This window comes from Fukomys damarensis, unplaced genomic scaffold (assembly GCF_012274545.1).
Source record: "Fukomys damarensis isolate Sample0158 unplaced genomic scaffold, DMR_v1.0_HiC HiC_scaffold_14, whole genome shotgun sequence".
Classification (NCBI taxonomy): domain Eukaryota; kingdom Metazoa; phylum Chordata; class Mammalia; order Rodentia; family Bathyergidae; genus Fukomys; species Fukomys damarensis.
The window spans coordinates 47007304-47014598 of record NW_022900926.1 but is presented as its reverse complement, the minus strand read 5'-3'; the positions used below and the strand labels follow the sequence as shown (position 1 = coordinate 47014598).

Sequence of the window (7295 nt, the reverse complement as noted above, 5' to 3'; positions counted from 1 at the left end):
TATAAATACAAAGGATAAAATTGCAAGCTTATTAGACCAAAAATGAAAGTATAATTCATGATTTCTCTACAAGGGGGAAATGATATAGCAATAATAAGCATATGATACAGAGAGAAAGATTTATGCACAAACACACATGGACACACACTCATTTTAAGATCCAAGAAGATAGACTACCAAAATGGAAATGGAGAGATGTCAGAATTTTATTCTTCATGGAAATCAGAACTTCAGAACTATGAATTGAAGAGATAATGACTGAAAACGTGTATAGGAAGGTTCCAAATTATTTAAATAAACAGGATAAAGAAAGCAATAATGTTTATTGAGAGTCTATTATACGTTGATCTCTGTGCTGGATCTTCTACTACCAACCAAAGTAACTAATGAACATTTCTTCCAATAATAATTGAATCCCATAGGACACTCAGAGCAGGTATTAATGAGGAAACTGGCTCAAGTTAGAAGGAACAGTGTTTTCATTACATTTGAAAACTTTCCAACATCTAATTAGTATAGCCAGTATATATTTCTTCTCAGAGGTTAGGTGTATTCAAAGAGAGGAATTTAACCTGAGGGTAATCAAACTTCCCCAGTAGAATTCCAAGACAGAGTGATGCTTTGGTGATATACTCCTTAGGAAGGCACCACAAAGTCAAGTTCCATGGCTTACATCTTTGACTACCATGAACAGTTTTCTGAGGTGCAGCTTATTATAAAACATAGTGATTTATGGTAGACATTAGATATGACAGCTGTTTTATAATTATGATATTGAATTTATAAAATGGAAAATAGAAATCAATCTTTTCTTAAAGCTTAAAAAGAATGAATGAAAGGCAATCACAGTGATATACATTACAAGGACAGCTAGTCCAAACTTCAGACACAACCTTCATTATAAGTGCTTCTAACAAGAATTTGAGCAAAAAGACAAAAAGCCTGAGAACATTAAATAAAATCACTGGAGATGGTGTTATCAAAACTCCAGAGTTTCAAGAAGCATTATAGCATATATTCTATAGTAGGACATCAAAAATTAATTGAAATAAAATATCCTAATTTCAACAAGCCAAAGCTGCTATATACAAGACCAAAATGGATACATAGGTGTTTTTATGACAGAGTACAGAAGACATTAAACTAATAACAGCAGATGAAAGAGGTTGCCAAGAACAATAATTACTATTAAGCTTCTACTTCATAAATGTGTGCTGTATAAATAGAACAAATTTTATATTAATAAAATTCCAACAGAGTACAAAATTGGGAAAATCTATGTCCCAGCTAAAAAAGAAAAGATTCAAACTGGTAACTACAAAGTTAATGATGAGAGATGTGCCCTCAGGTTTGATCTCTGCTTTGTGTACTCTGGCCTCGTGAACTTTTCAGTAGCATCTCCAGAGTATAGTAAAGGATCTGATTTAGAGTCCACACATTTTCCTCCCTGTTAGATACACACTAAATTGCTCCTAGGAGGATATTATATGACAGCAAGTGTTCTCTGCTGCCCTAGAAATGGAAGAAGAGTGAAAGAGAGGAGAAAGAAGCAAACTAAAAATAAATATTTTGGGTTTAAAGTTTAGAAGCTTAGTGATTTTTTTTTAAAATTCAAATACATCTTTGACGCTATAGAGGTACGGCTGAAGAACTTTATGGATTAATTGTACTTCAATAAATGGCTTCAATAAAATTCAATAAACTACTGCTTCAATAAACTACCTCAATAAAATTCATAGCACTTCAATAAGCTCCACCGAAATTTGCTTAGATACATCAGAAATCACTGGAATGAAGAGGTGAGAAAGAGAACCTCTATTAAATATAGACACACAATTCTTAGGTGTCAAGATGCTATTATACATCTGAGAAGAAGCACCTATTTGCCATACTAGCATTCTTCCTACTTCTCTTATTTAAAGGTCACATGCCATATATGTTTAAAGACCATTAATATTTACATAGAAATGTGAATTACTTTATGTAATACCATGATATATAATAATATACAAATAACACATATAATACATAAATAATATGTAATATAATAATATATAAACATATACAGATTTAGTTTATTTACTTACCAATGGCAAGTGCATGAAAAAAAAATCTATTGTCTTTACAAAATTCTCTTTTCTGATAAAATCTTCATCTAGATTGTAGATTAGCAATTAATATGTACCAGTCATTAATGCAACAAGAAGAACAAAATTAGGCACATCTTCACCTCCAAACTTCTGGGACAGAACTACTAAGAATAGTTTTCAGGGTCTTAGACACTTGAAGATGAGAAACTCCTCTTATAAAAAGTTAAAGTTTTAGTAATATAAATTATTTAATTGGGTTATGAGTCATTTATTTTAATATTTGTTTGGGGGCAAGTTCTGTAACTAAAATAGGAGTTATCTCAAATGATACTTGGTAGTGTAAGATATAAAGTGCTTGGAATGTAATAAATATTAGTAATCTTATAAAAGGCTTAAAATGCAATATTAAAATATGTTGCAACATATGTTCATTGACTAGGACAGTCATAACAAAGTGCTACAAAACAGATGGTTTATCCAACAGAAATTCACTGACACACCATTCTGCAGGCTAGAATTGCAATTTCAAAGTGCTGATAGAATCGGTTCCTTCTGAAAACAAAAGTCTGAGTGTATTATGGCTTTACTTAACTCTCCTCCATTATCTTAATATCATCTTTTCCCGCTACAGCATATGTCTCTGTGCTTAAATGCCCTACTCGTATGATGACTCTAGTCATATGAATTTGATCGGAATTGATGTCCACTGTATTCTCTTTCGACCTCATCTTAATTAATTTTATGTCAAGTAACTATTTTCACAGAAGAGTATATTATAAGACACTGTGGGTTAGGGCTTCAACATTAATTTGAAATAGAGTAGGAGGGAGCAGTAATTCAATCTACCAAAAAGTTCAAATATTGATAGTGACAGTTTTATAACAAGTCTTGTTCCCCAATTATTCCCAGGCTTACAGCAATCACATTTCATTGGCATGTTTTATTATGTATAATGCTTAGAGGTTGTAAACTGATAAACATAGATTATAAATCTTTGTATTTATGTGGAAAATAAAAAATCCATGGAAAGAATTTTATTAATGTCACAGAACTACCAAAGACATTAAAAAGACTCATGGAATAATATGTGTTAGCATGCTTTCATTTAGTGGCTTCCAGAGGGATTTAAACATTTCCTTATGGAAAACCTTTAGTATGTAGGAAATCTGTTTATAACTAATGATGTATGCACCTGGATTTGGCTCAGATACGACTTAGATGGCATCATCACTTTCAGAGTTCCACACAGCACTGAGATGTTCATAAAACCCAGGAAATATTTTAATTTATTTACATGGATTTACTCCCTTAATATGAAAACTCTGCCATGTCACTTCCCCACTCAACTTAAGGGCAAGGGTCTGAGGTAGTTAAATAACTCACACAGGGACTCACGGCTTATTCAGAGGCCCATAAATCTCCTGAAGTACTTCAAATGTTAGAAAGTGCTAGGTATCCTTTCCTGTTTTTTTGTCTAGAAATTTCCCCTAACTCTCTCTAAAATTTTTTTCTAGCTATCTGTTGATTGAGAAATGATGTAGGGGCCGGGGATTTAGCTCAGTGGTTCCAGCGCCTGCCTCGCAAGCACAACGGCCCGAGTTCAATCCCCGATACCCCCCCCAGAAAAGAAATGATGTAATATTAGTTCTTCAGATTACAATATTACAATAATAGATTGTTAAATATAACAGCCAAAACCTTGGACAAATTAATTCCCTCAAAAGTTGCAAATCTTATTCTGTCTTAAGCAAATTACAAAACAATCCAAATCTACATTACTCATCTGGGTGATAAATCAGATTATGTAACCTGTGATTTTAAAAGGGATAAGATATTGGACAGATAAACATTTTCAACAAAGAATAGCTGGCAGCTACGTAAAAATTACTAGTGTTCAACCCTATCCAGTTGTCCCCTGTCAGTTTCTACTTTCCTGCTTTTGCATATTAGGTAGGGCTTTGCTATTAGGCAAAAATTCCACCTGCATTTGTGAAGCCACTAAATATATAAGGTATATTTATCACCAGAGCATAACCTAACACACCCTTCCTAATGCCAAAACACCATATTTCAGATTTTACTTATCTAAATTTTGAGCTTCTTTAAGATTCTTTGGACAGTTTATCCTATCTGGCAGTCACAAAAGCACAAAGTATAGAAGACTTCTCAGAGAAATCACATTGGAAACAGACAAAAGGAAAGGCCTACTTGCATAGTATGAAAATGAAATATATTCTTCACCATGGTTCTAAATATATGGGACAGATGGAGAAAACAGTTGCCATCAAAAAGTTGCCAGCTTTAAAATGCCAGGACAAAAAAAAAAAAAAGGCTTCCAAAAGGACATGAATCCACAAACCTTCAAAATCTGCAGGACTAATTCATTACCCTCAAATTGTAAGGAATAGTACAGTGTTCACTAGCATAAACTAATGGAGAAAACAGGGACTATTCTGGTGCTTCATGTATATTAGGCATTTTATTTTAACATTAGACTATCACATAAAACTACCAAAGAATTATTTTGAATTTAAGGCATTGTTAATCAATCCAATTGATCAAATATATATGCCTCAGTTATGTAACTGTTTTAAAAAATAATAAAATAGCCGGGTATTTTCCTCAGTGGTTCTGCCATCTGCTTTACGAGTGCAAGGACCCGAGTTCGATCCCGGTACAAAACAAAAAAAAAACAAGCAAACAAAAAAATCATAAAACTTCAGACATTATATTTGGAAGCAATATACTTATTACAAACTGGATATTTGCAGAAACATTCGAACTGAACTAACACTGCAGAATCTGCTGTCTTGACTTCCTTTGACTCCCAGACTGTCTGATATATATATATATACTACCTATAAAGTGGGATTACTTCTGCTTTATGCTTTTGCTTTACTTTGGCTTAAGGAAGCTTTATGTAATAATCTACTTACCCTAAGCCTTTATATATAAAATGAACAAAAAGTTTCTAATTGGTTATAAAGAACATACCTGCACAGCCTAAAATTAAAAGGCACATCATAAGTAACTTGTAAACATTAATTTGGCTGTAGCATGAGTAATAGATTGGTGAAGAACTTGAGCTCCTAGGCTTGATTAGTGGATTCAAATCTCTGTTCCACAACTTTTCATTATATATCCTGGGATAAATTATTTAATTGCTCAATTAGTTCATTATTCTGTACAAAGTACAAAGAAATGTATTTGATTATGATGCTGTAGTTATACTCAAAGATAATTACATTGTAAATTGTATTCATAGGAGATAGCACCCAAAAAGATATTCTTTATAAATCTTACAGAAAATTACTATATGCTTCCAAAAACACAAAAGATTAAATATAGAAAAAAAAAGCTAATACTTTGCTTCCAATAGATGCAACATTTACTATAGCTCATAACTCTCTGCTGTAGAATTCATCACAATAAAAGCTTTGTTGTATACCTAATAAAGGAATATTTAAAACAAAACTCAATGTGTCTTTGCATGGTTTAGTATTTCAGTTAATTACAGAATGGTGTTCAGACTTCCTGTAGTTATTATAAAGTATATTTCAAGCTGGGAAAGGACTTACCAAACAATAGAATAATGGTGAGGATACAGAGAAGAATCAAACGCAACATACATTTCCATAAGATTTCCTTTGCTCACACCAGGACTCTATTAAAAATAGAGAAAAAGAGCCAGAGCTTCAAATTTGTGCTTTCTCATTCGTTTTTTTACAGGAGAATTCTCTTTCAGTTTCTAGAAAAGTCTGTATATTCCACCTATGCATCTGAATCTTCCATTATAGAAAAAGTTCATGACCATGAATTTATCTTCTTCCATGAATTCAGTTCTGAATCTCTGTAAAACCTCAATTCCAGTACAGAAAGAAAGATATAATACCACAGTACAGCTGTTCCTATCTGTACCCTTATCCATTAGGTCCTCCAAAGTGGTTCTCTTCCACGCATGCCAAACACTATAGTGGTCTGTTGTTAAAACTATAAAGACTAAGAGAATTAATGGATTTCTATTTACTTCAGCTTTCTATACTCATTTTCAAAAGCCCATATATTCTGAGTAGCAACTGATTTTCCCAGAAGTCTGTAATTGCACCTTCCTGGATTGAATATAATGCCAGGAGTGAGTATACAGCCGGTAAACTTATTCCCCTTTCTTAGTGAAGATCACACATAAAGTAGAGGGCTCCTGTTTGGACTTCCTACTTCCGTCATACGCAAACAGGACCAGGCCTTCCCTACAATGGGGCTAATTAAACCCATCTCCTCACCACCACTGACACTTTACAAAGTGACCTCACCCATTTTGTCCTCCTTTGTCTAGCCCCTAACTTCACACTAATCACAGTCTGCCCAGTACTGACACTAATCTCGTCAAACTTTTAGCACGTTTTTCAAGAAACAGATCCAGAGGGAAATTGGCATTCCCTTAGTACGTCCCTTCTCTCTTAAATTCCTTCTACTGTGCCCTGCTGAACACACCGACCACCACTGGGGAAACCTTGTTTTTCCTCCCATTCTTTCCAGAATGTTCTCTTCACATTCTGCTTCCCTCAGAAATGTAGTTCTTCCTGAGGTCAATAGTTCTAACATTTTCACTAGCAGTTTCTAATTTTCTTACCATAACAATGGTCTCACAGGGTCTGGAAGTTAAGTAGTCAACAGCACTTCATTGTGTCTAGGACATTCTTTCTTGCTTTTCCCTTAATCATTAGCCTGTTTTAAATCTCATCATCTATATGTCAGCAGAGTTAATCAGATAAATTTATTCTTATCTCAATGTGACAAAAGGGTACAAAATATTTTTAAATATATAATAAACAATAAAAAGAAATCTGCTTACCTTATACAAGGTTAATATATAAATACATGTTAAAATATTTGTTCATATAAAAAACAAATTAAAGAGTACAGCTACCACCATGAATATTCAACATTATAATAGTTTTAGTGCTTGCAATATGGCAAAATAAATCAAGTACAAGTGAGAGCAAAAATGAAGTTAAACTGGCATTATCTGCAACTATATGATATTTACATGAAAAAAGTCATGAGTTTAAAAGTTGTAAAAGTTAATATAAAGTAAACAAGGAAACTTGGTGTAGAATAAACATACACAAATCTTCAGTAGTAAATTGCACTAAACAAGAGGACTTATTTTTAAGATAATTGGAAAACTTTTTTTTTTTTTTTTTT

At 33.0% G+C, this 7295-nt stretch overlaps 1 long non-coding RNA gene across 1 annotated transcript in view; it reads right to left on the bottom strand.

The window, feature by feature from the left end:
* The window catches only part of LOC117285989, a 131099-nt gene extending 125155 nt beyond the window's left edge, over window positions 1-5944 (bottom strand). The window contains exon 1 of the long non-coding RNA XR_004517099.1: window positions 5669-5944. This is a non-coding gene — a long non-coding RNA (uncharacterized LOC117285989). The remainder of the gene's footprint in view (window positions 1-5668) is intronic.
* Between the last annotated feature and the right edge of the window lie 1351 nt (window positions 5945-7295).